The following is a 26,236-nucleotide window of genomic DNA, read 5'->3' as shown; positions in this document are numbered from 1 at the left end:
AAGCAGGAACAGCTAACAAACAACGCTACATCAAAGTCCATCAAATCACACTACCAAATGAGATGCTCGATGGTCTGTTGGCATTTCATGCCATCACTGGATGTGATACTACGAGCTAGTTCACCAGAATTGGAAAAAGGACAGCATGGAAAGTGTTCCAGCAGTACCCTCATCTTCTCCACAACTTTGGTGAGGATGAAGTACCAAGTACCACTTCCCTATCTTTGGCAGAACAGTTCATATGTAAGCTCTATGACCTTAAGTCAACCAGCAACTCGATACAAGAAGTTTGCTGCACTCTCTTTCGAAAACTTAAAGCCAATGTTGATACATTACCACCAACAGAAGATGCATTGTCAATGCACCTCAAGAGGGCCCACTACCAAACGAGGGTTTGGAAACAGTCACTAGTGACACATCCACAACTGCCCTCACCAATTGTGGTTGGCAGATGATGAATGGTATGCTGGTCCCCATGCTTCTTACCAAGGAACCTGTACAATCCACATGCGTACAGCTGACAGTGTGTGGATGCAAGAAAAGTGGAAGTCAGTGTCTCTGTATAGATTTCCGCTTGGACATAACCTGTGTAGTATTGCACTGTATCAAATCACTGTGCTCTAACTTGGCAAAAGTACCTAGCATACATTGGAGTCATGAGTCATGATTCCTTAATAATTTGGGCTACTATCTCATGTTTCCAAGCTGATATTCACTCTAAAAACATGTTTTCTTTTAGGCGGAAATTGAATTTTGGACTTGTTTTCAATGGTCTAGCTCTATTTTCTCTGACACAGTAACATCCATTTACATTCTGACACTTCTGCAGCCATCCCACTGCTGTCACCTTTCTTTTGATACCAGGATTATCTATATGGCCCTTGTGATTGGGGAGATATTCTATATTTATTGTGGGCATGTCATTTCGGGCAGGCAATCTGATAAATTTGCCTGAAATGTCCTCTAAAAGTCACAAAATAATTTTTCAAACTTGTCAACCACCCTAGAACATCTTACATAGGTCCCCTCTTACCAAAAAAATATGTTGACAGCTTCTACCCAAACATGGCAGCAAAAGTGTTAACGGAAGCACTTTTCCGGATTGGCCCCCTGACTAGATAGGAGACTGAATGGTTTGAATTGTGTGTACACACCTTCCAGTGTTTTTATAACCCTTGATGTGATACTGGAAAATGTTGTTATTAACCAATACATTTGGAATAGCAGCTTCCCTTTTTTGGTTGGTCCTGTGGAGGGAAATACATAATGTCTACGGTGTACATGAAATCTTTGTTTTGCTTCTGTCTATTACAGAAAAACAATATAGAGTAGGTGCCACCGTATAGTCGAGCAGTGATGAGGAGCCATCGGAAGATTATGTGCCACAGCGTGAGGAGGGGGACATGCAAGAGAGGTGTCTAGCTTAGCTCAACAAAGCTCTAACCAAGAGAGTGAGGAAGAATCTGAGGAGCATGAGGACTTCATGGACAATCCAGACTCCAGTGACTCAGACGGAGCGCTTGTAGAATTTGACTCTGCATCAGAGGATGAAGTCCCTGTCACAAATTTAAGACAAGACCTTGCAGCTTGGGCCACAAGCACAAACCAAACGCAGTGTGTAAAGAGAATAATCACATAATTATTTGATCAAGGGTCCATCGAAATGCAAACTTGCACAAAGACAGAGACAGGAAATCTCAGACTGGCTAAAAGCCCCGAGGGGAGCAATGCCATCAGAATTTGCCAGGCAACCCAGGGGTCTGGACGAATTGGATCGCTGGAAGGCTACAGAATTTGTGCTTCAAGGCATACTACCTGATGGCCACTACGAGCACTTGATGTGTCTTATAGTTGGCATGTCAATCCTCCTGGAGTCAGATACTGAACAGAGAGAAGCATATTGTGACTATGCCAGGGATATGCTGAAGCACTTTGTTGATAATGCTGTGGAATTTTACGGGGAGACCTTTCCTGTATACAACATCCACAGTCTTCGGCACCTCACTGATGTTGTGAATTTCGAGTGCTTCTTGAATGAAATATCATGCTTTCCGTTTGAAAACAGTCTGCAGTCCATCAAGAAAATGGTGCGAAGTAGCCATAACCCAGCAGTGCAAGTCACAAAGATAGTTGCGGAGCAGGAGTTTGCGAAAGCAAAAAAAACATCTCGAAAGACAGGCTGTGTCCACCACCACGCGAGGCGGGTGTTTCATCATTGCCAATGGGATCAAATTTGTCCGGGAGAAGAGGAGGGATGGCACAATGGGTGGCTGATGTTATAGACTTCAATGATGCCAGTAATGTCTTTGAACGACCATGCAAATCAAAGCTGCTTAACATTGCATATGTGGAGCAGTTCATTAGTAAAGCACAGCGAAGATTGCTCGCAAAGAGAGACTTGCTCCGCAAAGCGGCTTGTCTCCCACACTTGGATGGTTTTGCCATATTCCCACTGTTGCATGCAATTGAATGACTTGACAGTATTTTTGGAGGTCCTGGTCTTCTTTTTCTTTTGGCTTTTCCCGTCAGGGGTCGCCAAAGCGGATCATCCGTTTCTGTCCTCTGCGTCGTCCTCCGTCACTCCCGCTGCCCGCATGTCCTCCTTCACTGTGTCCACAAACCTCCTCTTGGGCCTTCCGCTCCTCCTCTTTCCTGGCAGCTCCATCTCCAGCATCCTCCTCCAAATGTACCCCACCTCCCTCCTCCGCACATGTCCAAACCATCTCAGTCTTGCCTCTCTCACTTTCTGCCCGAACTGCTCAACATGGGCCGTTCCTCTGATGTAGACATTTTCGATTCGGAGGTCGTGGTAAATATACAATTTCTTGATCTTAAAACGCCTAACCCAATGCTCTAATTTTCAACTTAAAATTTTTAATGTGTATACAATGTAAATGTGTGGTGATACAAAACAGTCATTATACTCTACAGGCTACCATGTCTCAAAGGTTGTCCTCACGGGTACCAAAAAAGAAAATCTTTACAGATTATGTTTAAGGTACGTTTTTCTTTTTCTATTTTATAGCTTGTCTATTTGAGTTATAACTGTTGAACATAAGACCATCTTTCTTGTCCATTTACTCTTAGATATGTCATCAGGGACTTCTGTGGCATCTCCACCATCCAAGAAACGTATGAGTATTTATTAAGTTCTGCAAGTCTTTCAAATGTTCAGGAACATTAGCGTCATTGTCATGTCTTTGTCATTACAGGTGCTGTCTTCCCTGCCCCACCCAAAACTATTTTAGAAGGTGAAAACAATACCAAAAACATTGCTTTGCCTCCCTCATAGAACTAGAGTTATGTTAATAACACATTCGGGGCCATTTGGATCCGTCTAATATCACTCTAGACGGCCAGCATTTCTAAACAGACTTGCATAGTCCGTGAGATAACATTCTGTAGTTTATGATACAATAAGGAAAGATCAATGCTAATGAAATAGAGTAACATAGGTCTGAACTTGAGTTGTAGAAAAACTTGTTACTCAAGTTTTTCTGTAGTAGTTAGTAGTCCAGAAGTAGTATTTCCCCAGAATTTCTTAAGACTTGAAAAACTCCAAAAGAAAAGCTCAGTTTTCTCATAGACTTCAATTTATGGTTCCTTGTTATGACCCTGGCTCAGAGGGCATCAACATAAAGGGACACAAACAACCAAGGTCAGGTTTAAACCAGACATATTTAGTAATACTGTACAACTATATTGAACAAAGGGGTAAAGTGTGGTGGTAGGGGAAGACACTGCTCCAACAGTGTCTTCTGGCAAGATGAGAGAAGAGTGTGTGGGGCGGGGGAGGGCCTTTTAAACCCATTGCAGGCCGCTTCTCAATTAGGTGATTGGCAGCAATCGCCTGGAACACAGGACACACAATTAATAGCAGCATGGTACATAACATTCATTTCTGCCATTACTGTTGGAATCCATATCGTTACCAATGTATCTGTAAAAGGCTGATAAGATTGTCTCATGCAATACATTCCTTGGATCTCTTAACCATCTGCACCCTCTCTTTCCTCCTCTACAGAAGCCCTGAGAGTGAGGAGTGACAAGGGCTGTGGGTGGCCTCTCCTTCCCCTCACCACCACCATGAGTTAGAGTTTCCTGACGTGACTGCTGGAAAAGATCCACAACCTCTCCACCTTCGTGGGAAAGATCTGGCTCACGGTCCTGATTGTTTTCCGCATCATGCTGACCGTTTTGGTGGGGAACTCCCTCTTCTATGATGAGCGGAACAATTTCGTCTGCAACTCGGACCAGCCGGGCTGCGAGAAACTGTGCTACAATGCCTTCGTCCCGCTCTCGCTAAGCCGCTTCTACGTCTACCAGATGATCTCGGTGGCTGCCCCCTCGATCATTTATCTTGTTTACGCCACCGACAAGATGGGGAGGGGGGCAGAAGACAAGGACGGGGCAAGATGCGTCACGATGGCCGCCAGCGTATCAAGGAGGACGGCCTGATGCGCCTTTATGTCCTTCAGGTCCTGGCAATCTTATTTGTGGAGGTGGCCTTCCTGTGTTTGCAGTATGCCCTCTACGGCCTGTCGGTGCCGGGAAAGTATGTGTGCTCGATCAAGCCCTGCCTGTACAGCCTGGACTGCTACGTGTCACAGCCTACAGATAAGACCATCTTCCTCCGCATCATGTACACTGTGTCGCTGCTCTCCCTGGCGCTCAACGTGTGGGAGTAGCTCCACCTGGGAGCGGGCGCCATCCGTGACATCCTGTACTCTCACCGCAAGCCTCTCTCTGGGGACGAGCTGCCCCTCACTGACCTCAGCAGTGGCAAAATGGCGTGCCGCCAGAACTGCGCCAAACACCGGCCAGGAGGAGCGCCGGCAGCAAGCCTGTAACAAGGACAACTTGACCAGGGCGGGGGCGGGTGACTGTCAGGCACAGGTCAGGCTGCAGGCTACTTCCAGCAGCAGAGCCCCAGCAAGCCCCAACGTGAGCACAAACGCCAGCCCCCCAAACACTCCTCCAGCAAGGGGGACAGAGAGAGGGCTGCGTGTAGCTTAATCCCAGCGGAAGAGTGCAAGAGCGCTTGCGCATTCTTCGCTGCGCATGCGCATGAGGTCCTCGCTTAGTTCAGACGCCCCATTCAACACTGTTAATCCGAGTTTTGATGAATAGCCCCAAAACATGGAGGTCGCGACTCGCGAACGGCGCCGGCTTCGCTGACCAGAGCTCTCTCAGATTCAAAGTTTTAATTGCAGCCTGGAACATACATGTTTCGGAACCAATGTGTAACTAGACAGTTACAATATAACATTTATATTAATTAACCCAGTTAATGCCTTAAGAGAGAGTCTGGTGGTCAATTACTACGGAAATGTTGTGTCTAATAATAACTAATTCCGCGGTCAATAGAAGTCTCTGTCCCAAATATGATTTGGGAATGGGCAGGGTTATAATAGAAGAAAGACAGTGTAAACAATATAATTAACTCTGAATATAATAATGACGAAAAATAAACAGGATACACAACAAGGTGCACTACATATAACCTCATCGCATGCACCTTGTTGTTACACATTGGTTCCGAAACATGTATGTTCCAGGCTGCAATTAAAACTTTGAATCTGAGAGAGCTCTGGTCAGCGAAGCCGGCGCGTTCGCAAGTCGCAACCTCCATGTTTTGGGGCTATTCATCAGAAAACTCGGATCCGCGATTCGGCTCCCATCCGTCGGGCAAGAACTGGCGGTTTTCAGCCTCTCTCTCTGGATCTTAACGGAGTTTCGAGTTTGTGATTAACAGTGTTGAATGGGGCGTCTGAACTAAGCGAGGACCTCATGCGCATGCGCGGCGAAGAATGCGGAAGCGCTCTTGCACTCATCCGCTGGGATTAAGCTACACGCGAGAGGGCTAGCAGCAGCAACAGGTCTGGAGAAGGCTAGGGGTTTCTACAGATACTGGAATAAAGGAATTGGGCCCATTCATGTTATGAAATCAAATGCTTGCCTGGAACAAAAATGCACCCCTCAGGCCCTTGTAGAGTAGGATTGCCTGTTATAATGTTTTTTTTTCCTAAGAAAAAGATGGAGAGACAATGGTCCAATGCAGCAGCAACCTCTGCGGGGTAGCTTGGTTTCATGAGAGCTGTGTACAACTGACTGTAGCACCTGGCGCAGACGAGGCCTGGTTCTGTAGCCCAGAGTGCCAGGCAGATGGCTCTTCCGTGCACTGCGTCTGCAAACAACAGCTAGGTGGAGATATGATTCAGTGTGCCCTCAAGGCGCAGTGCAAAAGGAGCGAGTGGTACCATGAAGAGTGCCTGACTACCTCAGAAAAAGCCAAGGCCAAGCAACGTAAGAATGTGTAAATCAGCTGTCACAAACTATAACTCTTATATTTTTTATTTAATAATGATGGTTAATTTTGTTTACACAGCCACATGGTACTGCTCAGGTGACTGCCTTAATGCATCGCTACCAACAGACCACGTGCAGGACCACGTGCTGGATTACAGCAAAGCAGTCATCTGGGAGGGACTGTACAACATGACAAGGCGAGACGCTGTGAGGGAGGGAGATGGAGAAGCCATGACGGATTTCTGGAAGTCCGACATGGTCCTGTTCTGGGGAAGACGGCACCCAAAGTAGTTTATCATTAGCCATCTACTCCTGACAGGTAACACTTAAATAAATTATAATGTGCTTACTGTAAAGCCTTATGTTATTGTCAGATTAATAGTATTTTTTGTACATTAGGGATTGAGGGATTCTATCCCGAACGAGTCAGAGGAGACCTCAAGTGGAACCGTGTGGCCAATTTGAGTGGCCAACCGACCTCGTTAACGAACTCCAGAACAATGAATTCAAAGGTATGAAAAGCAACATTACATTTTTTGCTAATCTTTCATACAAATACTTACATTCCTGAGCAGTAACAACAGCTGTGGGCAATTCCATGCAAATGTCAACCTCACCATGAACAAATTGAAATAACATGATCATAACCAAACCAATGTCAAATGTATCATCAATGTCTATATTTTGAAGTACAAAATAGATTTGATCATAATATTTATGAGAATGCAAGTTTTTTCACAATACAGGAGGAGACACAAATGTTTTCGATTAACCTAATTGTATGACTTTCTGAATGGCCAGAATGGCAAAAAAAATCAACAGATATTTTTCTAACCTCACCTTTGGTCATGAAGGGCTGTTGTATCAATATGTGAATCAATTATGTACTTTGTGTCTTTCCATTGGCAGGTGAAGCATGCTGTTATAATGCCCCTTTATGGGACAGCGAATGTAACATCCATAACGTTTTCCAGGAAAAGTTGTCATAAAACATGCATCTGGAATTCAATGTCAACCAAACTTCCTAAGCAAAGCTAACTTTTATAAAGATGACATATTAGCAACAATTAGTCATTCTGGTCTTATTTTTTGTATTCTTTACAAGTGTTATGGATGTTACCGTGACGGATGTTACATTGAGAGTGACGGATGTTACATTGCGAGTGACGGATGTTACATTGCGAATGTGTGTTGTTAAGTCCGATTATGACCCCTTTGTTTGATTTAAATCAGAAGTATTTTATGACTCCTTGTTTGATTAAAATCCAACATATTTCCAGACACAACTTTTTCACACATTGTTGGTCTAGGCAGAGCAGTGTCCACGTTAGCCTACTGCTAATCGGCTGCTGTCGGCCATCTCCCCCTCACGTCTGCTCAGCCTACATGTGTATTTGTTATTGTTTTGCCAAGTATCGTGACAAGAAACCCACCCCAAAAAACACAGAAACCCCAAATGAAACCAAACAGAAAGTAAATGAGTATTATTCCAGGGACGACATTTCAAGGCAGGCCCCCGGAATGAAGGATGCAGTGACCATAAGAGAGGGAGGAGTCAAGAAGAGGGTTCAAAAAGGAGAAGGGTTTGAGGAGAAGAAGGCGACCGCCCAAGCAGATGGAGATTCTGTGGTTCTGCAAGTGGACTTCGCCGAGAACTACACGGCGGCGTACCAGGATGAGATCCAGTCTGCCCACTGGAATCAGAAGCAGATCTCCATCTTCACCTCCGTTGCCTTGTCCTATGTGGTGGTGAGTGACAGCCTGGCCCATGACAAGAAGGCTGTGGCAACCTTTATGGGAAAGATTGTAGAAAACATCAGGAGAAAACATCCCCACATGACACAGCTGCACATATTCAGCGATGGAGCTGCCTCCCAGTTCAAAAACAAATTTTTGTGGGCCTTTAAATTTCATCATGTGTTCAGTGAGTCCAAAAAGCTTGTCCATTTCCGTAACATCCATAACGCTGTGTATTTTGTCACCTATCTCAAAATCCAAAAGGTAAAATCATTTTTTACTGCAGGCTCATCTTTATCTCAATAAGTCTAACTAAAATGTGTAAATTATACTTCCAATTCAAATCGATGCCTTGTCAATGTTAAGTTAAGTTTCCAATTTTCTCTCTGAATGTAACATCCATAACGCTGAAATTGCCCCTGTGTAATAATGAATGTAACTGTTTTGCAGAAATGGTCCAGCGATCGAGGGGAATGTACACCGATAAGCAGATCGATCGATGTGCCCAAATGTCTGGTTCGTTTGGAAAAGAGATAGATCGTCTCTTCCAAAGTTCTGGTATCGGTCAGTCCCAAAAATACTATTTTGGGACAAACAAACCGATCAAGAAAAGGCAAAAGGTTGACGTTGCCAAATTTGTTCAGGAGTACAAGAAGGACAAGCTGTTGGACTTCATCCCTGGGAGGAGCCACAGGGGCTTTACAGATCTCACCTACAATCAAGGGGTCAAGGATCCACAGAAGATGGGGAGGACGATGAGGAGCCTTGCTGAGCGGATGGATGGATGGCGCAACCAGTCAGTGGGATGAATACAGGTGAGATATTAGAATAGGAAGCACCTTTGTCTCCATTTTTTAAATTGATAGAAATAAAAGGACTAAAACTCTAACAATTACTAAAATCGCAAGAATCGCACACGCTGCAACACACATCTCTGCCACATGCAGCTTCTAATGTGTGTCTGGCCATTTCCGGTAAGAAAAGGAAATCCAGCGTCCGTTTCCTGATGCAGTTGTTGTTTTTTGCCTCTTCAATTAGCTTGATCATGCAGGGATCCACATATCGGGAATTGCACGATCGGCTGATTATGTACATGGTGGCTGTACCCTCTGCTCCATCACGGGAACATCGTCCAACCTAGGGATGGGTATCGGTAGGATTTTATCGATACTACTACTCTTATCGATACTGCTTAACGGTTCGGTACTTTATCGATACTCTTATCGGTTATTTTAAATACAATCAAATCTAATTAATTTGTAAGGCCCGACAACACACGTTAATGTCCCCATGGGCCGTACACGTCTTCTTTAACACTTGATTCCACCCGTTGAGGACCAGAGCCGGCAAGTTGTTATTGTTTTATTCCATATTAATAACGGTATTAACGTTGGCGATCGACTTGCAGGACCTACCCGCATATTTGATTTTCGAAACATGCAATACCGGCCAGATCCGCTTAGGGGCGCCATTGCTCCACTGCAGTATCATTGAGGGCGATTGAAAAACGTTTTTTTTTTACTGTCTGTGGGCGTTTCATATGAGCCTCGATCCCACCGAACATACTCCATCTTTGATCCCGTTACCGAACGCAGATTTCAGCCTGGAATAATGGGATTTATGATTAGCCAATGGACATATCGATCTACCAGATTCCGATGACTAATGACGAAATGCTGCCGGCGATCACATGGCCTGATGGTAGGATACTATTCACCCAAATTACAGCTGGATTGGACATTGTTTTAAAACGCAACGTGATCGCACACTGTATTGCTAATCAATAATATTAATCGGCGTCCCCCGCCGCCCCCATTTCATCCATAGATGCTCTGTAATAGTCTGGATGCTACGCAGTTTGTTTTATTTCATTCGTATATATACAGCAGAAATGGCGTTTGATATAACGTGACTAGCCTTTAGCCTATTATCTAGCTCCCCAGAAAAAAGGCGAGGCGAAAACCGCGATAAACCTTATATTCACGACGCTATAAAATGACAACCAACCGATGGATTTTTATTTTCTTTAAGCCATTATGAAGGCACGGTTTATGCACTCAAGTGACAATGAGAATGGACAGATAGCAATACTATAAAGTATATATATAGCTGTTAGAAAGTACATCGGTTTGTTGACAACGCTCGGTCCTCTGGACTATAAATCGCCACGGGACTTTGGTCGCCAAAGTGTTAAACAAGTCAAGAAGAAACATCACAATAAGTCAAGAACACCATAAGGTCCACAATTTTTTAAATAAATGCAAAATAAATAAATGCAACACTACCCCACGCGGAGGTAATGAAAAACTCAATAAAACCTAGCAATAGGAGGGGGTTAGAGAGTTCCCATGTTTGTAGTGGGCGGAGATGGAGCAATAAATACATGTAGTGAGCATATGCATACATGGTGACAGTAGAATCATAGTATATCAGAAAATTCCCATTTAGTCCCTAGTCCTACCTCCTGCCAATAGTTTAGGATGTTCTTGGACGGTCCCCAGTGAACTATCCTCCTTATGTCCTCCACCTGCACACCCAGACCAAAAGCGATGGTGGCAATCACGCAGCGGATATGGCTATCACGCCGTGGGAATGTGGCCAGTATCCTCTGCTGCACTGCGAGATCTGTCAAGTAATTCAAGTCAAGTAATTTATTTATAAAGCACGTTTAAAAACTCATGAGCCATGGACGTGCCCAAAGTTGCACACCTATTGGCAGGCCATCTTTGACACCTTCTCTAAGATATTTGGAAAGGTAGTAGAGCCATCTCCATATAAGTGAAGTGATGAATGCGTTAACTACTGTTTCCAGGTCGACGGGAGAAAGGATTGGTTTTATTTTAGTGATGTTGCGGAGTAGGAAAAAGCATGACTTGACCTGTGTTTTTGATAAACTTCTCCACAAGCTTGTTCTCCACTTTGCGCTCCCCACCATTCCAGAACCCATCCTGAAGCCCCTTGTGCAATGCGTAATATAAATTACACACATCGCTGGTGGATCTGTGTAGAATGGAGACATAAATTCATAGTACTAATTAGGATTATTTCGGTATACCAGTGTGACCCTACACACATACATACATATGTAATTGATGGGTATTGTATTGTATACATTTGATTACCTAATGTACAGATTACTAAAGTATTCAAGATCAATTTATCCAAAATAATATAAGTAGTTATATGCAGAGTACATGTCTTTGCAGGATATAGTACAATAATCTGATGAATTGCGACCATTGTGTGATTTAAATTAAGCTTTCCTTCAATGCAAAAATCAACTTGTGTGCGTTGTATTATATAGACTTACTTGCAGTAAATTATTGTTTTCGGTGCCGTCCGGCCAAACTCCCTCAATGCCGTGAAGAGCCAATCCACCTCTTTCGGAAAATTGGCAGAACATTTCACCACGGAAAGGTGTATGTTTGGCCTTAAAAATACAACAGAAAACTATTGACAGGTTTTTCATTTAAACAGTTATTATTTTATCTTTACTTGGTGGTGTATGTGCTTACATGCCTGTCAGGTAGGGCAGTGATGATCTCCACCATGTCCTTGTCCAGGTGGAAGTGCTCTAACACATCCGACACCATTTGCTCAGTGACTGTTGCAGTCAACAGCAACATCGGACATGCCAGAGCACAGTGGACACGGGGAATCTTCCTGTAGTCCTCCCGGAACGTGTCTCCCCTATAATATACAACATGATTATGACCAATGAGCAATATTTTTCCTTTGTTTATAATAATTACTTTAAATTCATACTAATCATGCTGTGATGCAATGGGCTTCATCCACAGCAAGTAAGCAGATGGCGACCTTTGTGGATTTCATCCAGGACCACCATGGCTCAATAAGGAGACATTCAGGGGACATGAAGACAAGTGTAACCTCTCCTTCAAGGATACCTGTCAAAAAGAAGGCCATCAGGGGATGCCAAACATTTATATAGTTATGTATATATGATGTTGACTTTATTTCAGGTGTGCAGTATAAAATAGAGTACAATAGGCTCTGAACAGGCTTATTTTTACATTGTCTGTACACATACAATTTTTGTGCCAGCTTATTCAACATCATCACACATGTTAGCCCCTTCCGAAGGGGCTACACACATGTTAACAGTGTTATTGTATATGTATATACTACGGTTATGTGCATGTTATTAAAAATGTTATGCCAAACATACTTCTCACTGTGTGACTGTCCATGTCCTTCATGACTGCAGCCGCAGACACGCCTTTGGATCCACATGTTGACCTGGTCTATCATTAAAGCCTTCAGGGGGCTCACAACCAGCACATGTTGACCTGGTCTATCATTAAAGCCTCCAGGGGGCTCACAACCAGCACATGGTGACCTGGTCTATCATTAAAGCCTTCAGGGGGCTCACAACCAGCACATGGTGACCTGGTCTATCATTAAAGCCTTCAGGGGGCTCACAACCAGCACATGTTGACCTGGTCTATCATTAAAGCCTTCAGGGGGCTCACAACCAGCACATGTTGACCTGGTCTATCATTAAAGCCTTCAGGGGGCTCACAACCAGCACATGGTGACCTGGTCTATCATTAAAGCCTTCAGGGGGGCTCACAACCAGCACATGTTGACCTGGTCTATCATTAAAGCCTTCAGGGGGCTCACAACCAGCACATGGTGACCTGGTCTATCATTAAAGCCTTCAGGGGGCTCACAACCAGCACATGTTGACCTGGTCTATCATTAAAGCCTCCAGGGGGCTCACAACCAGCACATGTTGACCTGGTCTATCATTAAAGCCTCCAGGGGGCTCACAACCAGCACATGGTGACCTGGTCTATCATTAAAGCCTTCAGGGGGCTCACAACCAGCACATGTTGACCTGGTCTATCATTAAAGCCTCCAGGGGGCTCACAACCAGCACATGTTGACCTGGTCTATCATTAAAGCCTTCAGGGGGCTCACAACCAGCACATGTTGACCTGGTCTATCATTAAAGCCTTCAGGGGGCTCACAACCAGCACATGGTGACCTGGTCTATCATTAAAGCCTTCAGGGGGCTCACAACCAGCACATGGTGACCTGGTCTATCATTAAAGCCTTCAGGGGGCTCACAACCAGCACATGGTGACCTGGTCTATCCTTAAAGCCTTCAGGGGGCTCACAACCAGCACATGTTGACCTGGTCTATCATTAAAGCCTTCAGGGGGCTCACAACCAGCACATGGTGACCTGGTCTATCATTAAAGCCTTCAGGGGGGCTCACAACCAGCACATGTTGACCTGGTCTATCATTAAAGCCTTCAGGGGGCTCACAACCAGCACATGGTGACCTGGTCTATCCTTAAAGCCTTCAGGGGGCTCACAACCAGCACATGTTGACCTGGTCTATCATTAAAGCCTTCAGGGGGCTCACAACCAGCACATGTTGACCTGGTCTATCATTAAAGCCTTCAGGGGGCTCACAACCAGCACATGGTGACCTGGTCTATCATTAAAGCCTTCAGGGGGCTCACAACCAGCACATGGTGACCTGGTCTATCATTAAAGCCTTCAGGGGGCTCACAACCAGCACATGTTGACCTGGTCTATCATTAAAGCCTTCAGGGGGCTCACAACCAGCACATGTTGACCTGGTCTATCATTAAAGCCTTCAGGGGGGCTCACAACCAGCACATGGTGACCTGGTCTATCATTAAAGCCTTCAGGGGGGCTCACAACCAGCACATGGTGACCTGGTCTATCATTAAAGCCTTCAGGGGGCTCACAACCAGCACATGTTGACCTGGTCTATCATTAAAGCCTTCAGGGGGCTCACAACCAGCACATGGTGACCTGGTCTATCATTAAAGCCTTCAGGGGGCTCACAACCAGCACATGGTGACCTGGTCTATCATTAAAGCCTTCAGGGGGCTCACAACCAGCACATGTTGACCTGGTCTATCATTAAAGCCTTCAGGGGGCTCACAACCAGCACATGGTGACCTGGTCTATCATTAAAGCCTTCAGGGGGCTCACAACCAGCACATGGTGACCTGGTCTATCATTAAAGCCTTCAGGGGGCTCACAACCAGGACATGGTGACCTGGTCTATCATTAAAGCCTTCAGGGGGCTCACAACCAGCACATGTTGACCTGGTCTATCATTAAAGCCTTCAGGGGGGCTCACAACCAGCACATGGTGACCTGGTCTATCATTAAAGCCTTCAGGGGGTGTAGCGGCAACATGCCAGAATGCCGCTTCTTGGTGTAGACGGGGAGTGAATCCATACGCGCTCAACGTCCAAAGAAATAGTTTTCCACACATTAAGCTCCGTTATCAGACACCGATGTGGTGACCCGATTTAATTAGAATAAGTAGGTTACATGGGAGGGTTGATCACAGTGATCCTAAAACGTCATATAACCTGGTCTAATTGCTTAAAGTGTAATCTAAACAGTTTCCGAAAGCGTCCTGAAGCGCTGAAGCGGTAAGAAAATCATATGCTTTTCCCCATCGGCTACCGCCCAACAGGTGATTCCTATCACCTATTTAATGATCTCTGCCGCGCCATGGCCGATCACCTGACAGGTGCCGGTGATCCACTCCCAGCGCAACAGAGTCCACCCAACAGGCTACACAGAATCATAACATTCCCCTCAATCATTACATTCCCATAAATCATTACATTCCCATAAATTGTAACCTTCTATTGATAATAATAATGATAATAATGATAATAATAATACTAATAATAATAATAATAATCAATAACAAAAAACACTCATTCGGCCTTTACACCGGCCCCTAATTGTGCCTACACAATTACAAAATATGGTCGGGCGAGTGTTCATTACAGCTGGCAATCCTCCTTTGACTCCAGTAGTAGGCCCTTGTTATCCGGAAAGGTTTCCAGGATCCGTCCAAGCGGCCAGGAATTCGTGGGCGCTGTGTCGTCCACTATGACCACCAAGTCACCAGGGGCGAAGTTCTCTTTCTATTTATGTTATCAGCTGTGCCGTGGCAGATTCACCTGTCACGTGAATCACCACAATACAACTGAGAACATTCCACGTCACAAAATAAAAAATCTTCAAGTTGATCCACAATCCACTTCACTCCAGAGTTTGCCATGGTGGTGCATTGGAATGACGATGTGAATCAAAACACCACTCATGTTCTTTCCACTTTCTTTCTTTTGTGATACACCCTGTGATGGGGTATGTACCAGACACAGCCATCCTTCCTTGGTTCTTGAAGAGGTACCTTCTCTGTGGTCTTAGATATTCCATCCTCTTTCCTCTTTGATCTTACAGTCTTCTCTCTGCTCTTAGATCTTCCTGTCTTCTTTTGCAGGCTCATGGCTCGTTGTGTCGTCACCTGTCTGTACTCTGCATGGTACCCTTCATCCTTCCTCTTCTTTTGCAGGTGCATGGCTCGTGTCGCCACCTGTCTGTTGTTGCGTGTCATCACATCTCCTTTCCGAAAGGAGAGTGGCAAGTTATACTGACCATCTTTTAAGTTTATCGAACTGTTGGTGATGGCTTTGGGTCTTCTTGTCACATCCACCACGTTGACGTTCAGTGGACCATATCTTCTTGTCACATCCACCGCGTTGACGTTCAGTGGACCATAGACCGCCCATCCCAAGAGTGACCTTACAGCATATGGTCCGTCATCCTGGCTGTTCACTATCTGCCGAGGCTCCATGGCTCTCGGAGTATTGACTCCAATCAGAAGCTCCACATCTGAGTCAATGTAAGTGATGTGAACATCCTTTAGGTAGGGCCATTTCTTCAGTTCCTCTTGAGTAGGGATGTTTTCTTTTGACACTGGGATTGCTGGTTGAGTGTATAGCGTAGGCAGTGCAATAAATGTGTCATCATTGATGTTGCCTACCTCCAGGCCTGAGATCTCATATGCTGGGACATGTTTCTCTTGTGCCATTGTCTTAAGGAGAATTGATGTTTTCCGGCCCTTAGCGTTCAGCTTCCTCATGAGGCTCTCTGTGCAAAAGGATGCCGAGCTGCCATGGTCCAAGAAGGCATATGTCGTTACATACCCACTTTCGTCAGCCTGTTTCACCTTTACTGGCACGATGGGTAAAGCACAGTCCTTACCGGCCCCATTATGTTCACCAAGCCTCACCAGAGCACTACCCACAGTCTTCTTGGTCAGGGGTGGTGTCCTCTCCTGTTGAGGTGATTTCCATTCCATTGACCCGACTGTTCCTTTTTGCTCATCCGGTCCTTCTTGGTCATTTGTCTCTATGTGTAGCAGAGTCAGGTGTTCTTTCTGACAATGCTGACACCTCATCCGCTGGCTACAGTGCCTACTGAGATGTCCCTTGGTGAGACAACCAAAACAAAGTCCTTTCACCTTTAAGAACTCTATTTTGTCTAGATGTTTCTGAGCTCTTATCCTCCTGCAGGCTTCAAGTGAGTGATCGCCTGCACAGTACAAGCAAGGAGTTCTAAAAGCCACAGAGCCATCTGCCTTGCATCCTACATTACCGACGGTTGACGGTATGTTTGTGACTGGTGTCACTGTCGTGACGAAGCTGCTTCTCTCTTTAACCGGTGCAGCCGCTGTTCCTGCTCTTGTTTGCCATACAGAGGCTGCAGTCTTGAGGTACCTTGGGGCAGCTCCGTCAGGACTGTAATCCTGAATATTGCCCCACAATGGGTCGGAGGCGATTTTGGCTTGTTTCTCCAGGTAAGCCACAAGATCCTTGAATTTGGCTCTTTGCCCAGTGCGCTCCTGGATGTCGTAGGCCGTTGACCCCCACCTTTCTCTGATCCTAAAGGGTACTGTATCTTGGATAAGATCAGTCGTAGGTTAGATGGATTGTCCAGCTCATCCATATAGTGGAGCTCCTGCATTGCATTACTGCATCCTCTCAGGTAGAGGGCGTAGGCGCGCAAAGCCTGACTATCCTCCGGTTTGATGCTGGACCAGTCCAAGGCCTTCTTTATATAAGCATTTGTTATCCTTATTTCATCACCGAAATTCTCTTTAAGTAGTCTTTTGGCTTCCACATATCCATCCTGTGGATGCATGTGTAGGCAGCTCCTCACAAGATCTTTAGGTGGTCCTGTGGTGTATTGTTCTAAAAAGTAGAGTCTATCTTGCTCGCTGGTGGTTCTATTTTCTATGCCATACTCGAAGGCTCGCATGAATGACCTAAAGTTCATAGGATCTCCGTTAAACATGGGAATCTCCCTGGTTGGGAGTAGTGCCAGATTCTGCTGTGAGACAAGTATATCTGCAATGTCGTTCTGCCTTGCCATGACATTTGATAGAACCTGGTCTGTTTGGGTTTGACCCTGTTGTCCTGCAGTAGCTCCAGATGGTTGTAGCTGAAGCTGCACAGGGTTCTGATGCTGATATGGAGCATGTGGTTGTTGCCAAGGTTGTGGCTGAGGTAGCACATATGGTGGTGGTCGATACTGTACAGGTGGTAGTGGCTGTATATATGGCTGTTTGGGTCTCACTACTTGTGGAGGCCTCTGTTGTTGTTGTTGTTGTTGCTGCTGTTGATGCTGTTGTGGTTGTTGTGGTTGTTGCTGTTGTTGTTGCTGTTGTTGATGTTGTTGTTGTTGTTGTGGTTGCTGTTGTTGCTGCTGCTGTTGTTGATGCTGTTGTTGTTGCTGATGTTGTTGTTGTTGTTGTTGTGGTTGCTGTTGTTGCTGCTGCTGTTGTTGATGCTGTTGTGGTTGTTGTTGTTGTTGTTGTTGTTGTTGTTGTTGTTGTTGTTGTTGTTGTGGTGTGTGCGCCCATGCATACTGGTCCAAGAGCTGTCTTTGCACAGGGGTTTTTGGAACAGCATTTATGGATGCATATTCTACCGTGGATTGCAATATCGGTAGTCCTTCTGAGGTGTCTAGAGCATGTGCTTGGTCAACATAATCATTCATACCATCTCTAGGTTGCATCTTGTACACATATCCGTCCTCTTGAGAGGGTGGCTGGTTAATTTGTGATGGATACCTCGTGGTTCTAGATGAGTTGGTTTGTGATAATGTCTCATACTCATCCAGTATCTTGAGTTTGGCCGCTGATACAGCCATGTCTGTGTCAAAGTCGAGTTTATCCTTCTCAGCCTTTAATTTAGCCTTGGCTTTAGCCTCCTGCAGACTTAATTCAGCTATGGCTTTAGCTTTATTTAGATTTGTTTCAACCTCTAATTCAGCCTCCTTTAGGCTAGCCTGCAGACTTAATTCAGCTATGGCTTTAGCTTTATTTAGATTTGTTTCAACCTCTAATTCAGCCTCCTTTAGGCTTATGGCTTGTCTGGCTGAAAGTGCAGCGGCCTTTGCCAGAATGGTGGCCCTCTCGTTTTCAGCCCTTCGACGGGCGGCAGATAACCTGGATGATTGGCTTTTACTTGATGATTTTGATGATTTGGATGATCTTGATGGGGCCCTGGAAACGCTATCCTCTGGGCCTATTGTAGCCTGAAGGTCCCTTTCCAGCTCATCTTGAGTCTCTACTTGAGACTCTTGGATCCCGGACCCAGTTGGACTTTGGGCTGGAGTTTGCCTTTCCTTATTCCCTTCCATCAACCATTTTTCCATCACATTAATAAATGCATTGAATTCATCTATTCTTGGTTTATACCGTTGTGTTTCATCCTCATCGCTTTCCTGTAAATACGGCTGTACAGACTCAATTGCTGACTTAAAAGCACTGAGTGTCTTATTGAACAGTGCCATGTCCGTTCTTACTCCTTGTTCATCATTTGATTTCATCATCAGAATAATCTCATTTTTCTTGCGGGTGCATGCTGCAAGCCTGGCTTTACGTGATGCCATTAGTTGTTTCAGCTCAATATCCGCTTGTGTCAAATCCATATTCTCTGTTTCAATATCCGACATCTTGTCTATATTTATCCACCAGTTCTTAAGACAGTTTTATAATTTGGCTTATATTCCACAGCGCCGTTTGCGCGCGCCACGTACGTGGTAGTGTCTATTCCATTCATACATTCTACTCACGCACGTTCCCTTTGATGTCCTCGAGCCGGGAGGGAAGATCCTCCCCTCTTGGTGGTGATGCCTTCGTTGATCGATCCTGTAGCTGATCACAGGCATGTCCTCGGGCTGTGATCATTCACTGTGCTGATGTGGATCGATTCCTTCCTGCTGATCGCTGATCTTTGATAGTCTCTCACAACAATGCTGGCCCCTTGTTGTCAGTCCTCTTGCGAGTCCTCCTCTGGTGTTGTGCTTATTGACGCGCGCCTCTGCCTTGGGTCGCGTCAATATCTGCGCGAGTCCTCTTTCACTTTATTGAAGCTGGTTGGGGTTCAATAAAAGCCATTTTCTTACTTAATGTAGCGGCAACATGCCAGAATGCCGCTTCTTGGTGTAGACGGGGAGTGAATCCATACGCGCTCAACGTCCAAAGAAATAGTTTTCCACACATTAAGCTCCGTTATCAGACACCGATGTGGTGACCCGATTTAATTAGAATAAGTAGGTTACATGGGAGGGTTGATCACAGTGATCCTAAAACGTCATATAACCTGGTCTAATTGCTTAAAGTGTAATCTAAACAGTTTCCGAAAGCGTCCTGAAGCGGTAAGAAAATCATATGCTTTTCCCCATCGGCTACCGCCCAACAGGTGATTCCTATCACCTATTTAATGATCTCTGCCGCGCCATGGCCGATCACCTGACAGGTGCCGGTGATCCACTCCCAGCGCAACAGAGTCCACCCAACAGGCTACACAGAATCATAACATTCCCCTCAATCATTACATTCCCATAAATCATTACATTCCCATAAATTGTAACCTTCTATTGATAATAATAATGATAATAATGATAATAATAATACTAATAATAATAATAATAATCAATAACAAAAAACACTCATTCTGCCTTTACAGGGGGCTCACAACCAGCACATGTTGACCTGGTCTATCATTAAAGCCTTCAGGGGGGCTCACAACCAGCACATGTTGACCTGGTCTATCATTAAAGCCTTCAGGGGGCTCACAACCAGCACATGGTGACCTGGTCTATCATTAAAGCCTTCAGGGGGTTCACAACCAGCACATGGTGACCTGGTCTATCATTAAAGCCTTCAGGGGGCTCACAACCAGCACATGTTGACCTGGTCTATCATTAAAGCCTTCAGGGGGGCTCACAACCAGCACATGGTGACCTGGTCTATCATTAAAGCCTTCAGGGGGCTCACAACCAGCACATGTTGACCTGGTCTATCATTAAAGCCTTCAGGGGGCTCACAACCAGCACATGGTGACCTGGTCTATCATTAAAGCCTTCAGGGGGCTCACAACCAGCACATGTTGACCTGGTCTATCATTAAAGCCTTCAGGGGGCTCACAACCAGCACATGGTGACCTGGTCTATCATTAAAGCCTTCAGGGGGCTCACAACCAGCACATGGTGACCTGGTCTATCATTAAAGCCTTCAGGGGGCTCACAACCAGGACATGGTGACCTGGTCTATCATTAAAGCCTTCAGGGGGCTCACAACCAGCACATGTTGACCTGGTCTATCATTAAAGCCTTCAGGGGGGCTCACAACCAGCACATGGTGACCTGGTCTATCATTAAAGCCTTCAGGGGGCTCACAACCAGCACATGTTGACCTGGTCTATCATTAAAGCCTTCAGGGGGGCTCACAACCAGCACATGTTGACCTGGTCTATCATTAAAGCCTTCAGGGGGCTCACAACCAGCACATGGTGACCTGGTCTATCATTAAAGCCTTCAGGGGGTTCACAACCAGCACATGGTGACCTGGTCTATCATTAAAGCCTTCAGGGGGCTCACAACCAGCACATGTTGACCTGGTCTATCATTAAAGCCTTCAGGGGGGCTCACAACCAGCACATGGTGACCTGGTCTATCATTAAAGCCTTCAGGGGGCTCACAACCAGCACATGTTGACCTGGTCTATCATTAAAGCCTTCAGGGGGCTCACAACCAGCACATGGTGACCTGGTCTATCATTAAAGCCTTCAGGGGGCTCACAACCAGCACATGGTGACCTGGTCTATCCTTAAAGCCTTCAGGGGGCTCACAACCAGCACATGTTGACCTGGTCTATCCTTAAAGCCTTCAGGGGGCTCACAACCAGCACATGTTGACCTGGTCTATCATTAAAGCCTTCAGGGGGGCTCACAACCAGCACATGGTGACCTGGTCTATCATTAAAGCCTTCAGGGGGGCTCACAACCAGCACATGGTGACCTGGTCTATCATTAAAGCCTTCAGGGGGGCTCACAACCAGCACATGGTGACCTGGTCTATCATTAAAGCCTTCAGGGGGTTCACAACCAGCACATGGTGACCTGGTCTATCATTAAAGCCTTCAGGGGGTTCACAACCAGCACATGGTGACCTGGTCTATCATTAAAGCCTTCAGGGGGCTCACAACCAGCACATGGTGACCTGGTCTATCATTAAAGCCTTCAGGGGGCTCACAACCAGCACATGTTGACCTGGTCTATCATTAAAGCCTTCAGGGGGCTCACAACCAGCACATGGTGACCTGGTCTATCATTAAAGCCTTCAGGGGGGCTCACAACCAGCACATGTTGACCTGGTCTATCATTAAAGCCTTCAGGGGGCTCACAACCAGCACATGGTGACCTGGTCTATCATTAAAGCCTTCAGGGGGCTCACAACCAGCACATGTTGACCTGGTCTATCATTAAAGCCTCCAGGGGGCTCACAACCAGCACATGGTGACCTGGTCTATCATTAAAGCCTTCAGGGGGCTCACAACCAGCACATGGTGACCTGGTCTATCATTAAAGCCTTCAGGGGGCTCACAACCAGCACATGTTGACCTGGTCTATCATTAAAGCCTTCAGGGGGCTCACAACCAGCACATGTTGACCTGGTCTATCATTAAAGCCTTCAGGGGGCTCACAACCAGCACATGGTGACCTGGTCTATCATTAAAGCCTTCAGGGGGGCTCACAACCAGCACATGTTGACCTGGTCTATCATTAAAGCCTTCAGGGGGCTCACAACCAGCACATGGTGACCTGGTCTATCATTAAAGCCTTCAGGGGGCTCACAACCAGCACATGGTGACCTGGTCTATCATTAAAGCCTTCAGGGGGCTCACAACCAGCACATGTTGACCTGGTCTATCATTAAAGCCTCCAGGGGGCTCACAACCAGCACATGTTGACCTGGTCTATCATTAAAGCCTCCAGGGGGCTCACAACCAGCACATGGTGACCTGGTCTATCATTAAAGCCTTCAGGGGGCTCACAACCAGCACATGTTGACCTGGTCTATCATTAAAGCCTCCAGGGGGCTCACAACCAGCACATGTTGACCTGGTCTATCATTAAAGCCTCCAGGGGGCTCACAACCAGCACATGTTGACCTGGTCTATCATTAAAGCCTTCAGGGGGCTCACAACCAGCACATGTTGACCTGGTCTATCATTAAAGCCTTCAGGGGGCTCACAACCAGCACATGGTGACCTGGTCTATCATTAAAGCCTTCAGGGGGCTCACAACCAGCACATGGTGACCTGGTCTATCATTAAAGCCTTCAGGGGGCTCACAACCAGCACATGGTGACCTGGTCTATCCTTAAAGCCTTCAGGGGGCTCACAACCAGCACATGTTGACCTGGTCTATCATTAAAGCCTTCAGGGGGCTCACAACCAGCACATGGTGACCTGGTCTATCATTAAAGCCTTCAGGGGGGCTCACAACCAGCACATGTTGACCTGGTCTATCATTAAAGCCTTCAGGGGGCTCACAACCAGCACATGGTGACCTGGTCTATCCTTAAAGCCTTCAGGGGGCTCACAACCAGCACATGTTGACCTGGTCTATCATTAAAGCCTTCAGGGGGCTCACAACCAGCACATGTTGACCTGGTCTATCATTAAAGCCTTCAGGGGGCTCACAACCAGCACATGGTGACCTGGTCTATCATTAAAGCCTTCAGGGGGCTCACAACCAGCACATGGTGACCTGGTCTATCATTAAAGCCTTCAGGGGGCTCACAACCAGCACATGTTGACCTGGTCTATCATTAAAGCCTTCAGGGGGGCTCACAACCAGCACATGGTGACCTGGTCTATCATTAAAGCCTTCAGGGGGGCTCACAACCAGCACATGGTGACCTGGTCTATCATTAAAGCCTTCAGGGGGCTCACAACCAGCACATGTTGACCTGGTCTATCATTAAAGCCTTCAGGGGGCTCACAACCAGCACATGGTGACCTGGTCTATCATTAAAGCCTTCAGGGGGCTCACAACCAGCACATGGTGACCTGGTCTATCATTAAAGCCTTCAGGGGGCTCACAACCAGCACATGGTGACCTGGTCTATCATTAAAGCCTTCAGGGGGCTCACAACCAGCACATGTTGACCTGGTCTATCATTAAAGCCTTCAGGGGGCTCACAACCAGCACATGGTGACCTGGTCTATCATTAAAGCCTTCAGGGGGCTCACAACCAGCACATGGTGACCTGGTCTATCATTAAAGCCTTCAGGGGGCTCACAACCAGCACATGTTGACCTGGTCTATCATTAAAGCCTTCAGGGGGGCTCACAACCAGCACATGTTGACCTGGTCTATCATTAAAGCCTTCAGGGGGCTCACAACCAGCACATGGTGACCTGGTCTATCATTAAAGCCTTCAGGGGGCTCACAACCAGCACATGTTGACCTGGTCTATCATTAAAGCCTTCAGGGGGGCTCACAACCAGCACATGTTGACCTGGTCTATCATTAAAGCCTTCAGGGGGCTCACAACCAGCACATGGTGACCTGGTCTACCATTAAAGCCTTCAGGGGGCTCACAACCAGCACATGTTGACCTGGTCTATCATTAAAGCCTTCAGGGGGCTCACAACCAGCACATGTTGACCTGGTCTATCATTAAAGCCTTCAGGGGGCTCACAACCAGCACATGGTGACCTGGTCTATCATTAAAGCCTTCAGGGGGCTCACAACCAGCACATGGTGACCTGGTCTATCATTAAAGCCTTCAGGGGGCTCACAACCAGCACATGGTGACCTGGTCTATCATTAAAGCCTTCAGGGGGCTCACAACCAGCACATGGTGACCTGGTCTATCATTAAAGCCTCCAGGGGGCTCACAACCAGCACATGTTGACCTGGTCTATCATTAAAGCCTCCAGGGGGCTCACAACCAGCACATGGTGACCTGGTCTATCATTAAAGCCTTCAGGGGGCTCACAACCAGCACATGTTGACCTGGTCTATCATTAAAGCCTTCAGGGGGGCTCACAACCAGCACATGGTGACCTGGTCTATCATTAAAGCCTTCAGGGGGCTCACAACCAGCACATGGTGACCTGGTCTATCATTAAAGCCTTCAGGGGGCTCACAACCAGCACATGGTGACCAGGTCTATCCTTAAAGCCTTCAGGGGGCTCACAACCAGCACATGGTGACCTGGTCTATCATTAAAGCCTTCAGGGGGCTCACAACCAGCACATGGTGACCTGGTCTATCATTAAAGCCTTCAGGGGGCTCACAACCAGCACATATTGACCTGGTCTATCATTAAAGCCTTCAGGGGGCTCACAACCAGCACATGTTGACCTGGTCTATCATTAAAGCCTTCAGGGGGCTCACAACCTGCACATGTTGACCTGGTCTATCATTAAAGCCTTCAGGGGGCTCACAACCAGCACATGGTGACCTGGTCTATCATTAAAGCCTTCAGGGGGCTCACAACCAGCACATGGTGACCTGGTCTATCATTAAAGCCTTCAGGGGGGCTCACAACCAGCACATGTTGACCTGGTCTATCATTAAAGCCTTCAGGGGGCTCACAACCAGCACATGGTGACCTGGTCTATCATTAAAGCCTTCAGGGGGCTCACAACCAGCACATGGTGACCTGGTCTATCATTAAAGCCTTCAGGGGGCTCACAACCAGCACATGTTGACCTGGTCTATCATTAAAGCCTTCAGGGGGCTCACAACCAGCACATGGTGACCTGGTCTATCATTAAAGCCTTCAGGGGGGCTCACAACCAGCACAAGTTGACCTGGTCTATCATTAAAGCCTCCAGGGGGCTCACAACCAGCACATGTTGACCTGGTCTATCATTAAAGCCTTCAGGGGGCTCACAACCAGCACATGGTGACCTGGTCTATCATTAAAGCCTTCAGGGGGCTCACAACCAGCACATGGTGACCTGGTCTATCATTAAAGCCTTCAGGGGGCTCACAACCAGCACATGTTGACCTGGTCTATCATTAAAGCCTTCAGGGGGCTCACAACCAGCACATGGTGACCTGGTCTATCATTAAAGCCTTCAGGGGGCTCACAACCAGCACATGGTGACCTGGTCTATCATTAAAGCCTTCAGGGGGCTCACAACCAGCACATGGTGACCTGGTCTATCATTAAAGCCTTCAGGGGGCTCACAACCAGCACATGGTGACCTGGTCTATCATTAAAGCCTTCAGGGGGCTCACAACCAGCACATGTTGACCTGGTCTATCATTAAAGCCTTCAGGGGGCTCACAACCAGCACATGGTGACCTGGTCTATCATTAAAGCCTTCAGGGGGCTCACAACCAGCACATGTTGACCTGGTCTATCATTAAAGCCTTCAGGGGGCTCACAACCAGCACATGGTGACCTGGTCTATCATTAAAGCCTTCAGGGGGGCTCACAACCAGCACATGTTGACCTGGTCTATCATTAAAGCCTTCAGGGGGCTCACAACCAGCACATGGTGACCTGGTCTATCATTAAAGCCTTCAGGGGGCTCACAACCAGCACATGGTGACCTGGTCTATCATTAAAGCCTTCAGGGGGCTCACAACCAGCACATGTTGACCTGGTCTATCATTAAAGCCTTCAGGGGGCTCACAACCAGCACATGGTGACCTGGTCTATCATTAAAGCCTTCAGGGGGCTCACAACCAGCACATGGTGGCCTGGTCTATCATTAAAGCCTTCAGGGGGCTCACAACCAGCACATGGTGACCTGGTCTATCATTAAAGCCTTCAGGGGGGCTCACAACCAGCACATGTTGACCTGGTCTATCATTAAAGCCTTCAGGGGGCTCACAACCAGCACATGGTGACCTGGTCTATCATTAAAGCCTTCAGGGGGCTCACAACCAGCACATGGTGACCTGGTCTATCATTAAAGCCTTCAGGGGGCTCACAACCAGCACATGGTGACCTGGTCTATCATTAAAGCCTTCAGGGGGCTCACAACCAGCAC

Source organism: Notolepis coatsorum, assembly GCF_963971535.1.
Source record: "Notolepis coatsorum genome assembly, chromosome: 1".
NCBI classification, from domain to species: Eukaryota; Metazoa; Chordata; class Actinopteri; order Aulopiformes; family Paralepididae; genus Notolepis; species Notolepis coatsorum.
This window is presented reverse-complemented; position numbering follows the sequence as displayed.